Raw genomic sequence first — 21,873 nt, forward strand, 5'->3', positions numbered from 1 at the left:
TTACGACGCATCATGCTGTTTTCACGGATTAACGACGGAGCGGAAGAGGATGTGTTTTTATTCGACTCGCCAGTAAATCATCATCTTACGAGAAAACACGACAGGAACGCGATGAGAGCGTGCCAGACGCGAAGATGGCATCTAGCCTCAGGTCTCGGAAGGATAAGAGAAACAAAAACCCGCAAAAAACACAGTGCAGCGGGGTAAATACGGTTAACCTCTGACCCGCCCGACATGTGTGGGGAAACGGTCCCGAGTGTGACTCATCTGTGAGGATGCGGACACGGCTTCAGTGACCCAGAGGTTGGCCGCTCCAAGCTTCTTCACCACAACATCAAACCACATGTGTGTTGTGTATTGAAATCTCGGCAAACATTCACATTTTCTATTCAGAGGGCACAATTTTGGTCTGTGAGTGGGAGAGAGTGACAAACTGCGGCATGGTTGTATAACATATGAGATGTACCTGTACTGTGTGTGTGTGTGTGTTTGAGTGTATGGGGCTTTTGCTTTATTGTGTGTCAGCTCATGTGTGGGAAGTGTTTGGCATTGGCTGGATGCTGTTTCGTGCACTCTTTCATGAGGGGTTTTGCAAGGTCACATGAAGCAGAAGCCGCAACAATAACAACAATAGTCCTCATCACTCTTCAGTTGCAGCACCTTCAGAGGTTCGAGCTACCTACTGTGGAGCAACAACCCCACAGGGAGGCTTTGATTATCAGTTCACCATCCCACACTGTTTCTGCACTATTTGTACCCAAGCCAAGCTCAAGCTCATTGTTTAGTTGAGTAGTAGTTCAGTCCAAAGATTTCCGTGTTAAAGGATAATTCCGGTTATTTTCCTAGTTTTTGCCATCATGACGATTGACTGTGTTCAAAATTTTGACACTTCACTGTAGAGGCTTTTTGTTCCTCCCATTCACTGGGAGTGCTGCTGTCCAATACACACACACACACACACACACACATACACACACACACACAGGGCAACAACCGAACAATTGAATCTCCAACAACTGAACCCAAAAAGCAATTAAAACACGTCTTTTCGGCACAGTAACACTCACACTGCAGTTACACGTCTTTAAATAGCTGTGATAGAACAATTATCACATGATATTTCAGGTATAGTAGTCCATTTGATACTTTTTAGTGTTGCTCACACAATTTTTAATACCTTGGTATTAAATATGTATACTTCCGCAATTTGTAACACCAGGTGAGAGATATCAGGGGGAAAAAAAGTTCCCACCTATCCTACTTGTAATTATCACTAGAAGGTTCATGTGAATGGGTTTTCCCAGTTGGCAGTTTGTATTTACAGAACATCTCGTATGACTTGAACGCAGCATCAAAGTACTTGGACGGTCTACTTGCCAACTTGCTCACACTAGTTACAATAACATATCTAATACCACAATATAAGCAAGTTTCAGGCAATGAATAATCGGAAAATCGAATGTAGGTACAGCAGGTCCCATTGCAGTGTGTGTTCTTGTGTTGAAAGAACGTGTTTTAATCGTTTTTGGAGATTGTGTTTGCCCTGTGTGTGTGTATTGGAGAGCAGTGAGTGGGAGGAACAAAAACCTCTACAGTGAAGCAAGTGACAACATTTTGAACACAATCAATTGTCATGATGGCAAAAATTAGGAAAATAAGACCCAGGGTAACTAAATAATCAACAGGAGATGGGTCTCAGTTTGCTTTTTATAAAACACTGCAGGCAGTAGCAGTGGGTGGCACTGATGAAGAGCTGAGTAAAATACCAGCTGCAGTTCATTTGTGATTTTTGATGACCAAGTATCAAAATGGAAAGAGTAAAGTCACAAGAACACAAAATACAAACATTGACTTGACCTTCTCACTGATCAGTCACCCTTTATTTGGAAAGTCCAATGCTGAACTCAACTTACAGTACTATCAAGTGACTATGATGCGTCACTCAAAGGTTTACTGAGTTTCAGGTGATATAATAGTGTGAAAAGTCTATAGATATTCAGTGTCTGGGTCAGAGTTAGTCTTGGGGTTTGGGTTAGACTAACATCAGGTACATCATTGGGGTTACATAGTCTGTAGAGATGCAACAAATAGGTAAGTGACATTTAGTTGAACATCTACTTTTTGTGACCTGATAGTTGAGTATCCACAATGGACTATCCAACCCACTATTCCTGGGGTAATCAGTTATACTCTGCACAATTGTTTACCAATTTGTATAATGTTTGATTACAGGGTAGATGCAAAGGCTTTTAAAACTATTGGCCTGAGATTGATATCTAATTGTGAGTCAGCAACGGTTTGCTGCCAGTTTCAGTGAGGAGCAGGTACAGCGGCACACTCAACACATATTCCTTCCCATCCTGCGGCTACTGACTGTGGGCTCACCTTGACAGTAAGAACCACGGACAAGCTTCAAACTAGAACAGCGCTTAGCTTAGCTCACCGACCCAGTTGGCAGAGAGAGACGCCGAGACCAGGGCTTCCAGAAAATATCTACACATTATCATCTAAAGTACATCTAGCTCTGCATTCCACTCTCAGTTTCTGTGGTAACCCGCCCACTCCCGCTCCCTGCCTCTTCGTCCAATTTAAGTCTCCAAAGCCGTGAAGTTGCCCTGCGCAGGGGTCTCGACGCAACAATGCCGAACCCACTGAGCATCAAAATGAGGGCAAATGCATAACCTGAACGAACCCGGCTCCTACCAACTCCATACAGCCAGTCTGGAATGAAAAGCAGCAAATGCAAAGCAGGGAGCATCTTAATCTACAGAATATACCAAAGGCACAATACAAGTCAAGTATTTCAGAGTTTTCCTTAGCGAATAAAAAGTGGCTGCTTTGGCACAACAACAAATCTCACATTGCGCCCTCAGAAGCAGTGACATTCACACCGTTTGCCTTCCAGAGATTTGGGATAAACAAGAGAACACGGAGTGAAGCAGACGCAGCGATCGCACCTGTCAACACTTGCAAGTTAGCATGACAAGTCGAACACGCTGGTTCAACTCCGCCTTTGCATAGAAAACACTCCTTACTGTGACATTTACAAAAAGCATTATCTGTGCCAAAACAGTGTGGTGGCGCTATGTAATTCAAATTATGTCTTCACAGCCTTTTGTGTGAAAGGTATTGTAAGTTATTCAGTAAACATCAAAAAATAGTGAGTTTGAACAGCTGAGAGCTTCATTGATGCTGACTGTGCTCCATTACAAGCCAGAATTAAGACCTGGACAAGAGCTCAGACTGGCTTTTCCCTGGATGTGAGTGTCAGAGGGTTCAACATATCGTTCAGTCTTTCTTATTATGCCCTTGCTCTGTGCAACTGCATGTAGTCCTAATAAGGGCCTGGGTTCAGGGATAGGAGCTGCTGTTTGACAAACAAACAGTGTTATCAGCATCATACGATAAACTTACCTAATTAAGTCCAAGGGGGACTACGTCTGCTCGGGGAAAAGAGCTGAACCCAAAGCTTAAAGCGAGACAAAAAAAAAAAAAATCCCTCTCTCTCTCTCTCTCTCTCTCTCAGATCAAAATTGTCTCTGGACACAGTTTCTCCCCAAGCCAAATACGTTTCAAACAAGACCACACCAGAAAGCATAAAAGAATACTTGGCAGAGTCACAAAGCCAAACAGAAAACTTCAAAGAGTCCCGATCGTCCCTTTTTTCATGCTACATGGCTGCATATGGAGACAACAAGAGTGGCATCGACCTGTTGCTGCACTAATGATAAAATCTATGTGCAGGAGCTGAAGCTGATGGAATTGTGAGAAATACTACAAACGCAAAAAAGGGAGGTAGAAATGATACTTAAGAGAGAGAGGGAGAGAAAGAGAGAATAAGGAGATACACAAAGGATATATGACTTATTTGGCTTCCTTTCAATGTAGCCACATGCATGGATGTGCCCATATGCCTCTGAGCATTTTGCCGTTCACGCACAGAAACCAGTGAGTGGCACTCGATGTCATTAAATCATGTTGTGTGTGTGTGTGTGTGTGTGGAGGAACTTAACAAAAAGCCCCTCCTATAACCCCTGTAATGTTTAATGTTCATGAGATGTACGCACTCCAAATAGTCCTGCTGAATTATGAAAGCGCCTCGGTGATCCCTACCGCGTGTACGTACGTTATGCTCTTATGGATGCTGGCGAGCAAGTGTTTATGTCCGCTAATCCCCCCGAGCTCCTCTACGCTACTCTGCCTCTCCGTCATCAGCCTGGAGTTTATCAAACACATCGGGGAGAGGAGAGGTTTGTCGCACAGCAGAGTTATGTCCAGTAACAACAGGAGACCATAGTGGACGCCATACATAGCGCTGGATCTTTTAACCCTTTGTTTAACCGCGCAGGCACGTTGGCAAAGAACACAGTGTTATTCACAGCAAAGGGGATTTAAAAAGGGTTTAAAAAAAATATGCTTAGGAGCTGCCCAGTAGAACCGCAGACTCACTGAAGACGCTGAACAGCTCAAGTGCAGCAGATTCACTGCATTGCTCAGGGGCAGTTAAAGTGAGAATCCGCATTTTTTTCCTTGATTTGGTAATACGCAGTCATTGCTTTGGTGTTCTACACCCAATGTGGACACTGGACCAGCATACTGCAATAATAAAGACACTCAATGTAGACTGTAGCTTCTTATATTTCTCATACCTTCTTATATTTATTCTAAACAAATTGCTGTCGTTTCCGTAAACGTGCAACGCATCACTTCCCGTGACAAATGTAAACGCTTTCATGAAGTGGGTATAGGTTGAATCACTATTGGTATCAATCGGCGATAGTCAGGAGCAAAGTGGACATTCATTTTGAGGAAAAGGTTGCGGATTATTATTTTATAAGGTAGACTAGTTGCTGAGTGAGGGGAAAGTGTCATTCCTTCATTTTCCTCACCCAGACTTTCCCAGCTGGTTACCTTCTAGCCTTCAGGCTGCCACGGATTCTATGGTGAATAAACAGAGAGATCAGTGGGAAGAGAGGCAATCGTGTGTGTGTGTGTGTGTGTGTGTGTGTGTGTGTGTAGTGCTGAGGGTATGCCAGCAGGTCCCTAATCCAACTGGCGGAGTGGAGGTGCCTCAGAGGCTCGAAGCATCTTGGGCCCTGAGAAATTAACTACTGCACACCTATGAATTTCATCCTAGATGCTCAGCAATCTGGCACAATGAAATTGAGCTTTCGTGATAAATTAATTGCTTCAGAAACTGGAACCCCGCCACAGACAGAGGGCAGGAGGGATTTGTAAGCGTCAATCTGCTGTAAATCTAACTAGCGGTCTGCTGAAGTTGGAAATGTGTGAAAAGTCTTAAGGCAAACAGTATAATGTGGGGAATTCTGTGCGTTCTGCTATCGGAGACATTAAATAGATTGAGGTGATTAATCTCCGCATTTCTCTTTTTTTTTTATCTCTGCATTTCTCATCCATGTTATCTCACTCCATTTCCCCCTCTTAGCATCTGTATCATCCTTGATCTAAATGAACTCAATTTCTTACTAGCACTTGGCAGAGAGCGCAAAACTACTTATCTGCTGCTCCGTCTTCTCAGATATACACACATTAGACTGCCACTCTGTCTCTCTCACATGCACACGCCCACACTAGAACAGCACACACACACACACACAGACAAATACACACACACACTTGCAGTAGAATGAGGCGCTTAGATGCTTCGAGCTATCATTATGTAAACTTTGCCTGTGGTGCTTTGATGCTCCCAAAATAATGTGTTTGCCAGCGGGGTCTCATTTGTGCAGACTATGGTTTTAGTTTTTGTCACGCATAGCCAAAGGTGACATGCTGCTCACCCAGTTGTTGACTTCTGCTCCAACTGCTTGTTGGCAGCAGGAAAACAAATGGCGCCTCAGTGCAGCTAATTTTGAAGATTCATCAACACTGCACAGAGGCTGTGTGTGAGGCAGGCAGGTCGCTGCACAGGCCCACAGCCATATTCAGCCACTTTACTGTACTGCAGAGGCATCTTTACAGGCCTCAAGCGTCATTTATTCTCCCATGAAGCGCTATGGGGTCATGCGTTGCTCCTGACCCCCTTATGAATGAATTAACCATACAAACAGGCAGGGTCCCGGCAACAGACGCTATCTACCAACACAAATCATTGTGTTCAGCCTGTGTTAAAGAAGCAAAACAGAGAGCTGATCCATGAAGCAAACTGTACAGAGTCAAAGGTTTAAGGGCCTGGTTTGTTTTAAATCATCTAATTAGGCAGGACAGAACTACAGTGTGTTATCGTTTCCCATGTCTGTGCATCGGGGGCGCAGTTTAAACACTGTAAAATAACATGCCCTGCTTCTCATTACTGAAGAAGACTGGCAAATACAGCATCAACATCTTCATTCATTCATGAGAAAAGGTGACGCAAGACAAGCCAGATATTAACATGTCACACAACAGCGAGCGCCGGAGTCAGTGAGGCGAGGAAAATGACTCGGTAGCTTGATGTAATAAAGGCCAAGAATGTTAAGATGACATCTAAAGCCATGCACAGTGTATACACATCATCTGGCTGTGTCAACGCTGATGTAATCAGATCTGCAGTCATGTCAGCCTACACAAGCCTGTCAGAAACTTCCAGCCATGTTAGGTCACTATGCAATGCAGGTAATGTAATCAGTAAACAGAGACTAATTAGGCAGTAAAACAGATGTGCACCCAAATATACATGTGCTCAGGCATGCGAACACACACACACACACACACACACACACACAGCTCAAGACAGACTTCACTTTAAACATAGATGACACTAACAGACTGGAGACAAGGTTTACAAAAGAGGAGTGGAACTATAAACAAGGGCGACTGAATTTTAATTTGTCAATCTTACATCTTCCAGTACCTGCTTACTTAAAGCTGGGGAAGGCAATTTTTTAGTACCATTTTGGTAATATTTGGTGAAATTCTCTCTTTACATCCGGACAGCTACCAATAAATTAAATGCTCTGTGACTGTCCCAGACCCTGTAATCAGCCACTCCAAAATCTCAGGGCGCCTGTATCTTCCGCAAGGAAGAGCTGTCCTGAGCTGTCAGTCACACGCGCACGGAGCTAAAGACTAGTCCTGACCACCCTGCAAACTGCAGACCAGTGATGGGAATTACGTCTCTTTGAAGGGAACCGGATCTTGTGGCTCCGTTTCATTGACACACACACACACACACACACACAGGCTATCTCTCAAATTGAGGGGTAAACATTTGCCGGCGGCAGGAGATGGCAACTTAAACAAATAGCATGACATATCTGTCTGTAAAACTTACCAAAAAACAGAACTGCTCATCACCCAGCGAGACTCGGAACGACCCAACACTACAGCAGAGAGAAAACGAATATCCACAGAAGAGACAAAGTCAAACAGCCACAATCCAAACTGAATACTGGGACTGGAATAAACTTGCTGTGTAATGAAGCAAGTTATATTCCCCGCTGCACAATATCTGTTCATCAGCAAGAAGCCACATTCAGGTCAGCCACTGTTACATAGCTACATGTAAGACTTTGCAACTGCGGTAGCTAATCTATGTGACACAAAAAAAAAATGTTTTGACAGCGAGCATTTCAGTAACAATTAGACTGAGCAAGCAGAACTGTGGTTAGATTATAAAAGGTTTGGAATTTCTCAAGTTTAGCAAACGCTAAGGACCTGTCGCTCTCTCTCTCTCCGGTGTAGAGTGAACCTCGCTCAACCGTATGTCCGTATCACAATGTGTCTGCAATGACTGATCTATGCTGGAAAAAAATATTTTTGATGGTTTAGTAACAACTACACTGAACTAGTAGAGCTGTGTTTTGCGTAAAATATTTTAATTTATTCAGTTTTGGAGGAGTTACGGGAGGGAGCAGAGAGGGAGGGATGGATTATTTTGTTGTATACTTTCAAATTCTTGCTCATTTCTCCAAAGTTGCCTACCCCTGCCTTAATTGTTGCGGTGACACCAAATTTTTCGGATCATCTGTCTTGGGAACTAATAGCATCTGCAAAAAAAACGGCAGCGAAACCCTGAACTCAGCGTCTGCAGCACTGCAGCGGAGTCAGTCAGACCTGCTGCAGAGCTGCAGATGGATGTTGCGTGAGGCGACCGGAGCGCTTGATAGACCCTTCAGCCCCAAGCCTGCGAGGAGCATGAATAATATTCCATAACACCAGTGTGTCAGTGTGTGATGAATATTTGATGTGTTTGGTTTATGACGACTCGGCGCGGGGCGGAGGAGGGGGGAGCGCAGGTAACTGGGATTTCTGCATAGTTAATGGCAGCTCTTTAAAAAAAAGGCAGGGAGGTGAGGTCTGACAGCAGAGAGCCGCGAAGCCGAGTTGACGGCCATGAATCATCGTTCAGGAAGGAATAGGAGGCGCACGTCCAGCCAGGTATGGGAAGGTCACGAAAGAAAAATAAACGCCTCGACGTTGCTCAATTCTCCTCACGTCTACAGCACACGACGAACAACCGAGACGAGTTATCTCTCTCTCTCATGTATGAATCATAGTACTGATAAAAAGCTCTACACTCTCCTTGTTGACACTAAAACACTTTACAGGCATTTTTTTTTTCAAGAATTGTATATATTTTGTTCAACTCAACCCAGTCTACCCCAGCCAAAGAGCAAAGAAATTGCCAAAAATGTAAGCCAAAAAGTCAACCTTACCTACAGCATATTTGGCATTGTTAAAAATTGCTAAAACAAAATATTGCTATAAGTCTTCTAAATGCATTTTCACCATATCCTTGTCTAGGCTATCAAAATACCAATGAGAAACACAATTTCCTCTGTGTCAGAGCTTGCAAAGAATGATATATTTACAGATGTTAAGGCCATTGAAATTCTTCAAGGGAATGGTTTTTTATGAGATACATGATACTGAAGATTATTATTATTTGATATATTATTTTATATTAAATGTCCTCCTGAAACAAATGCATTACTGTTGTGATTGTTCAGATTTATGTGGAACATGTTGGCTGCTGTAGCGTGAGAAAAAAAACAATAGATTACTCATAATGACACATATAATCAGTCGAGAAACTGTGGCTTCATCCAAAGATAAACAATCTCAACAGAAGAAGCGAAACTAACTGTGCTGATGTGGCTGTTTCTGCCCCAGTGTGACACTGTGCTTTATGTATTTGCCGTCAGCAGCGCTACTGTTCGCTCCTGACATGTTGATGAACATGAGGGCTTGACTGGATGACTGAACAACAATATTCAAACCCATGTTGTGATGCATCACGGGTCACGACTTCTGTTAGGATTGTAGTTCAAGCTGACTTCCTCCAATGTCTATTTGTGATGGTGGTCAGATATTGGTTCCCCAAACTGTGCGTCACTGTTGTGTTGGGAGCAGGGTCCACCCACCAGGTGCCAAAAACTTTGTCTTTGGCTAATAAATCGATTTCGGGTCAGCCGCCACACTGGCTGCTAACTTTTTGAGACGATTTGACTGCCTTGGTTATATACAGACACTGGTTTTTGCCTGTTCTCAAACATTGTCCCTGTCGGGCTACCGTACACTCCGTCACAGCCAATCAAATCAAAGCAAAACAATGCTCTAAAATGTAATTTGAATTCTGTCGCACTTCACAATGAATTATAAACTTGATCCACTGTATAAGTGAGTGCGCACGTTTTAAATTCACACACAGTACCTGATTATATACATGAAATAGCATTGATACAATATACTAATTATTTTGGCGAGTAAAAATTATTCTTGGCAGGTAATTTTTTTTTTTAGTTCACCAGCCCTTGACAGGTGACCCAAAGAGTTAATTTTGGACTCTCACAGGTGGTTGAATTCGTCACTAAAACCAACATTAGAACTTATGGATGCCGTTCTTGTGACAGGCTGACAGCAGACTCAGCCTTCAGTAGGCGATGTGTGTGGTTGTATGTGTGTGTGTGTGTGTGTGTGTGTGCGTGTGTGTGTGTGTGTGTGTGTGTGTTGACATGTGGATGGAGGTCAATGTCTCCCGCTGTGTACACAGCATCTGGAGGCCCATGTCCAGCCCCCCGGGTCAAAAACACACTGACATCAGCAGTCCCTTCGGTGACGCAGGTGGACATGTTGTTTTTCAACTCTCACTCAACTGAAGAGAAAGGCCCCATTCATCACTGGAAAGGTATTAATCTGAGGCGGTGTACAAGCCTCAGTCTGTTTATTTACGTCTGTCAATCATCCCGGGTATCATTGTATGTCTGGGCACTTGTCAAGGAAGCTGCATTGAAGGTTTTGGATAATTAAGATCACAAATCCTTGGAGGTTTTCAGATCAGATCTTAATATTTCATTACCAGAAAATAGAAGAACTCAATCTACATCAAGTACATTTTCAAAGGCGCGAGTCTCCCAGATACAAAGAATTCTATAGGTAATATTTTCAGTTTTTGCTCTCTTTTGACCATATTGTATCAAACGAGATCATATGTATCATGTATCATGTATCAAAACCTTGTAGTATATAGATGTATTTTTATGTCTTATGTACTTTTATGTCTTGGATGTAAAGCACAGTTCTAAGGCTAATATACAGTATTGGAAATGTGGGGAAATACTTTGTACTCTTCCTGTGGGAACAGTCTCTACTGGTGTGAATACTCTGTGGTACAGTGGCTCTTCACGCATTAACTCTCTATCAGCTCATTAGTTTTGGGACAATCTATTTGGCATCAGAATTCACATACGTTATTCTTATGATCTTGCACAGCTCAGTGTACAGTGAGCCAGCACTCTCCCTTTGGTGCTATCATTATTTTACTGGGATATAGGCACGTTTTCTGGTTCATGACTGTTAGCGGAACGATGAACTAAAGCTCATTTGGATGCAAAAGCTACATTATACATTCTAAAGTCACTTTCCAATTCATTGACAATGGTTTTGTGAAAGGGTTTATTGGTTAGTTAGGCTGTAAGACTGTAGGAATAACATATGTGCATTCATTTTTCCGATGGATTTCCCATTTTAACCGTTATGTATGCGTACTGACTGAAGGTTAAGAGGCTTAAAATCTTGGGTCAAAATCCCTGGATGTTTTTTTTTAGCCAGACTTGCACAACTCAACTCTGTATTCACTTTACTCTGTCTTCATTGAATCATCTCACATCATCTGTGATTTCTACTTGGAAAACTGAACATACACACTCATTCTATAGTGCGCATGATGAAGAAAGACAAAAGCCTTTGCTCTTAAAATGAGCAGAATTTACAGATCGTTTCTTTTGGGCTACATAAAGCTCGTCATGCGGACGCTGTGTGACCCGAAGCCCATGGCAAAGGCGCACGGTTGCGACAGTTTCCAGTTGAGCAGTTGTGGAGATAAAGCGAGTGTTGTTTGTGCTCTGTACTGTGATAATAGGCAAAAGCAAAAGGAACTACACTTGACCCTCGACCCACACACACTGTGAGAGAGGGGGGGTGGGGGGGCGGGGCTGGGCGATATTTTTAGTGCCTCACCAACTGAATCTGAACAAACACAAAATGGCTCAATACCGTTATCTCCTCCAGGGTTTACAAAGCAGTTCAGAGAAAAGCAAAACCGTTGTGTTCTTTTATCTTTCCGATCCTCCGCCGCGCTTCTGCTGTTATTGATTCTCCCGTGATGTATCTTTTTGCTGCATCTCCACCCAACATGGACGTGTCTCCGTGTGCACTGAAGAGGAATTTACTTCCCATAAGAATGAAAGGTTAACTTCCCCGCCGAGTGAGAGGCGAGCCAGAGATAAAAGCAACAGGAAGACACAACAGCCACCTTCTGGTCCACCGCTTGACCAATAACGAACTCTAAAAGATGACATCCACATCGCCACATCGCCCCTATCCAGTTGACTCTGGTGTGCGTAGGTGGTTCATTAGCGAGTAATCATATAAGCCACGCTGAGATTGAGTAATTTATCTTGAAGCAGCGCAGTGAGGTCAAAAGGTGCACAAGGGATGCATCTCCATCATCGCAGCACGCTGACTTCATTTAGGCATACATGACTTATCTGTGTCCATATAGATAATCCCAGTCATGACCTCCTGAGTACACAGCTATCTCAGTTCATCTACTACACCCCAAGCTCTAATAAAATGTAATGGGCAGAGTGAATGCCTCGAGAGTGCTTTCTATCACATGCCGGAGTTTCTTAGAAGTTAAATAGCTGAGGTAAGCATTAACATATGAGAGAGGCAGTACTAAAACATGGCTATTGAAACACATCTGTTGAGGTCAAAGATCAAAGACTGTTGGCTTTGTACTCTGTCCAATACCTTGTTCATTTTATACAATAGTACATTGCTGTCACTTTAATATATGGAACTGAAAAATGGTGCTGCGGCTATTCAATTTAGACAAAATCTTTCACTTTAAGTTCTCCGCAAAGACAAAAATCCTAAACATTTGGTGTTTTTATGGCTGAGATGACCCATGAGAAGGCCAGTGTCTTGCTTCATCCTCACTCTCCTTTTTGCCAGAATTAAGCAACAACACTGAGTTTTGGACATCAGACTATTCATCATGATGCCATGCAATAAAGTTTCAAATGGACCCACTCTCCTCAGCTTGTTTGTGTGTGTTTTACAGTCTGCAAAAGAGGCCACTGGAAAATTCACTAAACGAGAATATTAATGAATGAAAAAATTCAAATTGTATTTACCTGAGACTGCTGTTAGATCAGTGAAGTACTGTATGTTACACTGCCCAGGCCATTATTATTGTGCTCATAGTGTTACTTAAATGGCACATGGTTATCTACAAAGTGAAAATATAAGGTATTGATGGCGCTCATGTAACATCTTGCAGCTCATGATGGTCAAAACGTTTTGTTCTGAATACGCGATCAAAGATAATCAATGTAACTATTCTATCATCAGTAATACTAGAAAAGATTTGAGTGTTTTAAAAAATCATTATTAATGACAGCAACATGAACAGAGGGAAGGTATGATTTAAAATAATGAAGTCATCTCTCTGCTTCCCCAGGTTCCCTCAGCAACTCTCTCTGACAGCTGCCTTTGAATCTCAGCCATGCCTCAATGCTCTAATCCTCAAACCAGTCCTGTTGGGACTTTCTTGAACTGATTGATTTAAGGCAGGAAGGATATGATTTAAGTGTTTCAGTGCCTGGCTGATACCCAAAGGCCATGTGGTGAATCTTCATGCCGAGAGGCAGAAATAGCAAAGCCAAGAATCCAAAAACCGATGCACTGGGTTTTGCTTTCTCATCAGGGTTTCTCCAGATTCTTGCCTTTCTGCTATTACTTTGCTTATGATAATAGCTTTCCTATGTTTAGTGTGTATGATAACGGGAACAGGAATGATGCAGATGTTCTCTGACTGTTGGGCAAAACACACACACACCTGCACACACACATTAAAACACAAATATAATATGCATGTTGATTTTAAAATCATAAGAAAAGCTGTTCAGCACAGCTTCAGCGCCTGATTTTGCTGTTTTGTTCCCGGATTTCAAATTGCTCACGACTGCAGCATCTCTCCCTCGCTGCAGAAACAATTTAGCGACACAAGACTTTTTCGGCACGTCAGATACATTAATCTCTACTTTTTTCCCCACTGCAGAGCAGGCAGCATCAAAACATTGTCTGGATTTGTTCGCAGGGGCAGGAAGGTAAGCTGTTGGCAGCCGCCCAGGCACAGTAAGTGACGGAATGTGCCGCACTCCAAATCTGATCCTGGTGGCGATACTGAGAGGAGAACATAGAGCAGAGGCGACAGACACAACGCAGGGTCCACATCAGGACAAGGCTCAGATGGGCACAGAGGGAGATCGCGCCCAGAAAACACATCACACATGCAAGAGTAAGTGAAGAAACACATTCCAACCTGCGCTGTAGCCTGTCAACAAAATCAAGAGATAAAGACCAGTAGCCATGGCTGGAAACATGCAAACAACAAATAAATGAGCCCTTTGTGAGCCTTTTTTTATGATATGTCTCAATGAAAATGTCACAAATTCCCCAAATGTGGAGACAGTGTAATGTGAATAGTGTTTTTGGTGTGTGTGTGTGTGTGTGTGTGTGTGTGTGTGTGTGTGTAGCATGTGCATGCACTCACGCACCCCAGCATACACTCTCGTATATTACTATTTTGTGCGTGCTCCATGTCCACCAGCATGTCCACTGTTGCTATAGCAAGTGTATCTGTTTATTGCGCTATAAAAAAACAAATAAGTAATGTAATTTTCCTCAGGAGGTAAAGAGCTCTGTTTGAAGAGGTTTCATTAAGCGGACTGACAGTTGCCCTGCTACTCGCACACTGTTGCGTGTACTTGGGAAGATTTAATAAACTCTCGTCTTATCCGTTTAACCCAGCACGTGCCTGAAGGGCGGCAGGCACAATCGCCCATCAGAGAGAGGCCAGTAGCAACATGGGAGTCGATGTCGATTCAATAAAGCCACGGGTAAATGTTTCCTACCGCCAACAGGAAGGGATTGGTTCTGATCCTTCCCATTCAATTGTGTATATAAACATTGTGTATGTGTGTGTTGTACGTGTGACAGAGAGAGAAAGAGTGCGCGCGTACACTTTTGTGTGTTTACTGTATGTGTGCACAGCAGAAAAGTCAAGTCATTTAGTCTACTAAGGAGTCTTAAAATCCTATTTTTCACATGCAAAAATAATCTGCCAATGCAAATTAACTTGTTTCACAAATTTCCTAAAGTAATATTATTTTGATACTAATGGAGTGATTAGGCTTATTTTAAGTCACTTGTTTAAAGATATACAGTATATTAGATAAATATAAGATAAGATAAATATTTAAGTGAAATTATCTCTCCCTACTGTCAGATTTTCTTCACTTGTTTCAAGAAAAGTAAGATTTGAAGACTTAATACACAAGATTAAATGACTGGATAAGATGGTCATGTTTACATGTGCATGTGTATGCACGTATGTACATGTATGTGTGTGTGTGCTTGTGGGCGAGGTGAGTGTTACTGAGTTGGCAGACGCACACGGCTGAGCGGAGCCCAGCAGCAGTATCCAAACCCTTATCATCCCACTGTGGAAATCCAGGCTGACAGCCTATTGTAGTGCAGGCTATTCTTGGCCCCCCTGGGTCCATTATGGGGGGGCCGTTTGAACCGGAGCCCGCAGAGCCACACAGGCCAGCCATGTTCACTTGATGGGTGCTGACACCCTCGCTCCTCCTCACACCTGTCCTCAGCGCTACTACAGGCTATCATCCAGCTGAGGCTCATCTGACGCACTCTATCTCTAGGTCTCTCTCTCGCTCTCTCTCTATTTCTGTGTTTCAGCCTCTGTTTCTATCTCTGTCTCTCTTGTCTCTGTCATTGTGCCGATCTGTCTCTCTCTCTCTCATGCTCTCGCTCTCGCTCTCTCTCTCGCTATCTCTCTCTCTCTCTATCTCTCATCATTACACAGCTCAGGAAACCACAAAAGGCAGCGATAAGTAACACTGTCCTCTCTCTTCTTCTCTCATACATAGTCGTTCGCTCTTTCACCTCTCTTTAACCTCAACCCAGCGCCATGTACACTCACTTATGTACTGTGCTATACAGCCATGGAACTAGAAAATGCATTCTGTGTTACGTTGCTTCCCTCTTTTCAGTGTTAAATATTTGATATGGCCTGTACTGAAAACCTGAGTCACCAACTTGAAGGAAGACCTCAGGTTCATGCATCTACCAGCAGCCTTAGGCTGTGAAGATGTACACCAAACTACAGAGAAACAAATTAGGTTCACTCCCTCTCATTTATCACCACCATCCTTGATTTATCCATAACCGCATGTCTTCCCCATATTTCTCCATCAGCCACAGTTAGCACAGACAATAAGCTCAATGTTTACAGGCTGGATAACTTTTGTCTTGGCAGCCTCAGTATCCACCAGTCAACTCAGCATGTTGCAGATCAAAGAAGTACCGAAGAAGCAAATGTTTGTGAACGAGGGAAGCCTGAAGTGCTTAGCAGACAGCAGATTTACCAGAGCGATATCATCGGTTTGACCTGGATCTGAATGCATGACCTCGCTCAGGTTATCTGTATGGTAAAAAAAACTGCTGCGAACAGCTGTCTTGCCTTGTCATCAGGTACGCCACATGTGCATGAGTCAGTTGTAACCGCCTTGTAATTACTCATCTTGGTGTCTTACTGCTGAGTTAATTGCCTTTGTATCCCGTCTCGCTTTGGGACCCAAAACCCCATCCTAACGAGGCAAATCCGCTGCACTTGATCAAATCCTCACAGCAGAGCTGATTTACATGAGCCAGTATTAAAGGTGGACATATATAAAAAAAAAAGCTTCTGATATGCTTTTGCAGAGAAGGGATTTTCACAGACATTTCCCAGAAGAATCACTTGGCCTCAGTTTCCTGTCACATTAGTACACACTGTCTCTGTGACATGAGTCAGGCCCTAATGACAAATGTGTGCTGCAGATACACTGGGGAAGTGCCTGGAGAGTCTGAATATAGTTTCACATCACCAAACTGAATTTCTAAGCATGATACTGTTGAAAATGAAACTGACGCTGTTTTCCTCAGGCCATAAAATGACACTAAAGGACAGAGAGAGAGAGTGAGAGAGAGAGTGAGTGAGGTCAAATTTGAACAGCAGTCCAGCCCTTCCCACTGAGATAAATACCCACATAGCCCTGAAACAAAGACACGCACTAAACCATTTTGTAAAACGCAATGAAAAAGGCTTTCTTTGACAGGCTTTACATTGAGAAGTGCATTCTGGAGCTGAGCAGTCCCATATGGCGTACGGGACACTCTGGGGGTTGTGACATGACATCCACGAGCTGCTGCTTTCAGCTCTTGCCCCTTGAGGCCAGATTGCACTCTGACTCATTTAGCCTGTGAGCTTTTCAAATGCACAATGTGCTGTATGCATATGAGGGTCAAATACATATGTAACCCGTTAATAAATACAACCTCTACCCCTGAATTATCACTCAGCATTTGCATCCACATAGTAATGTCACTCCATGGAGTCCATCACGGCTGTGAAAAGTTCACCCTGCTGGCGGGAGAGGCTTCGAGGGCAGAAGATTACTCCGCGCATCACAAAACTGCACTAATGTGTATTTTGTATGCATTGAAGTATCTGCACAGGCTGGACTGTTAATGTTTGTAAATTACCTCTTAAGACAACATACAGCGTCGCATCACTAATTCATTGAGTGCACCTGTATGCATAAGGCTAACGCAGATGCTCCGGCGAAGAGCATGCATCTCTTACATCACGGCAGCAGATGTGCTGTGGTAGCAATGAATATATTTGTTTAGTTATTGTACATGGAGTTTACCTAAAAATAGGCCCCCTCATTAGCTCCACTGTGTGTAATGGAATATAACATGCACAGGGGACTGAGGGCCCGCATGTTGTCCGCTCACTTCCGTGATCCAGCCCAAGTGGGCCTGATTAAGATGAAATCACTTTCGGGCAATTAACTCTCCGAACAGGTAATTTTTTGATGTATTCGGTGTTAAAGAATACACAGGGAAGCGCTAATGTGTCTGGCAGTATTCTGTCTGTTGCAGAGTGAAACACATTTTGCTGCCTGCTCTCTCTTTCAGCCTGTTGCATTATGGAATACATAGGATTCAAATAGTTAATGCTGCCACTTTAAAACTTAATGTTATATAGAAATGATAAACATGTCAAGGTTGCTCATACTGAATAAATCATTCATAGCCCACATGCATCTCGGCCTGGTGGGTATCACATTGTGAAAGTCTTGGACTTGGACCTAGTTGGTCTCAGGCTTGATCTGGTCTTAGATCATTTTGGGTTGGGTCTTGTAATTCTGGCCAGGACCAGCACAAATGATTTATTCAAAATAATGTTCTTTTGTTACAGACTCTTGTCTTGTCCTCAGCAGTGTTTTCCACTGAAAAACACTGCTGAGGAGGGTTATTGTATGAATATTTGAGGGATACCCACATTATTTTTGTGAGAATCCATTTTGTCTGGTCTTGGTCTTGACTCAGTTTGGACTCAGCTGAGATGGTCTAGTCCAGGCTATATAGACTTTATTTATTAAGAAAAATATGCATGTATTTATGTTACATAGGAAGTGCTTGTGATTAAAAGACAGCAGAAATATATTCCCTCAAGTATAATTCACTTTAAATGGCATTTTTCAGTTGTGTTTCCAGTGTGTGTTTCCATTCAGCAGAGCCTGAGGCCTTTAATGCAGCCTTGAGCCAATTGAAGAGTCAGAAATCAGGTTGACTGGATGTCATGTTTTAATAATAATAACGCATTTTATTTGTGCTGCACTTTTCATTCATAGTGAATCTCAAAGACAGAGTTAAAAACATAACAATAAAAACGAAGAAAAAAGAGATCGCTAACTTATTCATGTTTTGTGACAGAGAAAACATTACTCCTTTATAATTGTTTTTGGTCAGAGCCTATGGATAGACTACATTTGCCTTGACGTCCACCTGAATTAGCCTACTTTATTTCTTTTCGTATGGAGTATCTGGGCTGCAGTCACCTTGACATCCACTTAACTTAAGCACACTTGGGTTTGTTACTGCGCTCTCCTGTGGCTTTGGCTGAGGCGGGCAGCTTACCAAGTGCAAACTCCAGATAGACGATGGCAAAGATAAAGTAATTTGAACAAGAGCGATAAGTGACACTAACTGTGGTTGTGGTTATGAAAAAAAGCTTCTACAAATTCTACCATATCCCAACATGTTCCCAACACTATAATATTGACTACTATTGCTTCTGTGGTACTCAGTAGTGAGTTTCCTTATCGTACTTCATATATTTTTCTTTATCTCCTATAGTATCACTATAACATTCCTATAATATAGAAACTATAGGAACTATAGGAACTTGCTGTGACATTTGTATACTGTCCTTCGAATGTACTAAAGGATTACTATACTTCTCTTTTCGTAAGGGGAGGCGTTTAGCTTACTTGAAGCACAGTGTGGAAATGTCATCAAATTAAATAGCTGCTGGGAAAATTAAATAAATAAATAAATAATGTTTACCATTGACAGCACGGGGTTCCGCTGGTTTCCCCAATCTCCACTTCACCGCTGCTCATCTTCTGAGCGGCATCTGGCAGACAGTATTTCCACTCAGCTGAAGTAGGGCGCTGTAATCCAACTTTCAAAATAAATAACGCCGGCGTGGCTGCTGTCGCGGTCAGGAAGTCCTCTCTTGTCAGTGATTGTCAAGAAGTCCTCTATTGTTGTAAAAAGGTTTTAAAATGATATATATAGAGAAGGCTTTGCTCTGTGTGTAGTTGGTTCTGGTGGCTGTGTGAGCGCGAGGCGCACTGGCGGTCCTTGTACCCGTGTGACGTCACGAGGAGGGGGTGGGGGTGGGGGGTGTCTAAACCCAGGACCAGGGATGTATAGTGGAAGGTAAACCCTAACCACTAAAGTCATGCTGACATAACCTGTAAGAGGTGAAATTCATATCATCATCATATCAAGCTGATGTTACATCTATAAGTGTATTTTTTTTCTTCTCTGAAAATAGAATAGATTTTTGTTCACTGACTGGACGTTATGGTTTACCCAACTTTTGTTTTTTCGGGACTCAAAAGACTGATGCACAACACACATTGTAATGGATCATCCAGGATGGTAATGTTTAAGAGAACTGGGGAATGAGCAGAGAGTGAGATTGTTTTCTCTCTTACTGTATTCCTATAATATTCCTATAATATTCCTATTGGGACTTTTACTGTGAAATGTGTATAGTGTCCTTTTAAAATGTATTCATGGATTGCTATAGTTCTTTCTCATAAGAGGTGTGTGTGTGTGTGTGTGTGTGTGTGTGTGTGTGTGTGTGTGTGTGTGTGTGTGTGTGTGTGTGTGTGTGTGTATGCGTACATGCATCTTCCTACGGGACCAAGATTTCCAAACTTCATTCCAACTTCATCAATAATTTATTGGCTCGGTGAACTTTGTGCTGCTCCCCTCTGACCCTCCATATCCCCTCTGCCTTGTTCTTGGCGAGACTGTTGTCGTTTCGCAGACTGTTGTGCGCCTTTAGCCTCAGTTGGGCCATTTCATCCTCTGGAGTGAGCAGAACTGTTACTTTCATTTAGGGGTTTGTTGGGGGGGGGGGGTTTAGCTCTTTACTGCAGAAAAAGGCTCTGTACGATCACCACTGAAATGCCAAGTTGAAACCATCGAGTCTGCTTGGTACTTCACAGATCAATTTATTTTTTGAACAGAGAATCCATCAAATAGGAGACGTGGACTGTGCTGCGCTGTAGCTTGAGGTCAGATGGATGTCTTCACCAGGGATTAGCCTGTGGAAGCCAGTGAAAATGCATTGAATGCTGTGAGCCATTTTAGAATTTATGTATGGGGAAATTCTAGTTTTCCCCCAGTGCCTAGTAGTAATACCCTGCAGTCTGGGAAACTACTTTACCAACCAATCAGTCTCCTCGCTTTGAAGTGAATTTGACTGGATAGACCACTGTGGATCAAATCCCTCCTAACTTGTCGGAATTGAAAAAGGAGGTTAACGCTGCTGTGTATGCTATAGCAACAAAATAGAATGGGGTTTTTTCCCTTCAAAAAGATTTCTCTCCTTAACATGAACTTTGCCCATAAGCAGGGTTCAAGGACCTTGTGTGATATGTGTCAATAAGCCATGTTTTGTTGCGGGTGCAAGCAATGATAAAGTCTGCTTGATAGAATTCTCCCATAACATTTACTATCATTTACAAAATGCATCTTATGATATTATATCATTCCTTAGGCTTATTGCATAGAAGAACCTCTGCACATTTAGAGCAGTGTCAAATTCATATTTAATGCCCTGGTTTTGGTCTATTATGTCTTCATCACATCATGATTATTGCATATGAGGCGTTGTCCTTGGCCCATTAACCTTTTAGCTGTTTTAAGCTTGTTTAAAAGATTTTTTTTTGTTTATTTACTGATGTGAAAAGCCATGACTGCCCACCAGCAGCGGACTGTTTTGGCAGATCAAATTTCTCCACCTACACGAACTTTCATCCGGGCTTTCATCATGTGCTGTGACAGCTGTTTTGAAGATGCATGGCTTTGAACTGCATGGGCAAGAGAGGTCCAGTAGCTACTGGCTTCCCCTTGATATGACACAAGAGATATTATTCGCAAGCATAAAGATTTGACTGACTAGTGATGTTTAAAAGAGCCTCCAGCTGTCAGAGGTCACATTTATGTCACAAAGTAGCTCCACTGTAAACCCAAAACGCTGTTGAATGATCTCAAATAGTAAGAGAACGACTGAGAAAATAATTTGTATAGACCGTGTATTGACTGTGAAAGAGGATCCCTCTGGATGGAGAGCAGTGCTGCACAGTCTCACTGAAATGGACAGAATAAACCAGTCACTTTATTACAAGCCCTTCGATGGTGTGGCGTTGTCAGAAAAGATAGCTTCCACCAGGCTGGTATCACTGCCTCTATACTGAAAAGTTGTTAAATCAGACGGAAACAGTTCGATCAAGAGCTGGATGTAGATTTCTTGTCCCCCTGCCCCCTCCACGACATTAAATACATAAGAGCATCTGAAACAGCCTATATTGCAGTCTATAAGAGTTATCCTCACTCCAAACAACAAAGGCCTCTTGCTAACCAACTACTTGATAGTGACACCTTGCTTATCTTCTTTTCAAACAGAAAGACCAATGGCTGATAATTTAATACCAACAACTAAGACATATTCCTCCCTCTTAAAAAACAAGCCTCAAGGCACAGAGTGGAAAACACATTAAGTCTGCTCACATATGCAGTGAGGAGTGTTTCTGGCTGAAAATAGCAAAAGCCATATAATATAAACAAAATGACAGTGGAAGTGTGTGCGCGTGTCTGTGTGTGTGTGTGTGTGTAAGGGGGGGCAATCCTCAGAGTATCCAACAGAGGGAG

General features: G+C 42.7%; 1 protein-coding gene across 1 annotated transcript in view; it reads right to left on the reverse strand.

Moving 5' to 3' along the window:
- gcgra (glucagon receptor a) overlaps positions 1–19,184 on the reverse strand; it is a 38,915-nt gene extending 19,731 nt beyond the window's left edge. The window contains exon 1 of the mRNA XM_071922843.2: positions 18,988–19,184. The gene's annotated coding sequence lies outside the window, so the exon portion shown is untranslated. The remainder of the gene's footprint in view (positions 1–18,987) is intronic.
- Between the last annotated feature and the right edge of the window lie 2,689 nt (positions 19,185–21,873).

The sequence above is a fragment of the Centroberyx gerrardi genome, chromosome 7 (genome assembly GCF_048128805.1).
Source record: "Centroberyx gerrardi isolate f3 chromosome 7, fCenGer3.hap1.cur.20231027, whole genome shotgun sequence".
Taxonomy (NCBI): domain Eukaryota; kingdom Metazoa; phylum Chordata; class Actinopteri; order Beryciformes; family Berycidae; genus Centroberyx; species Centroberyx gerrardi.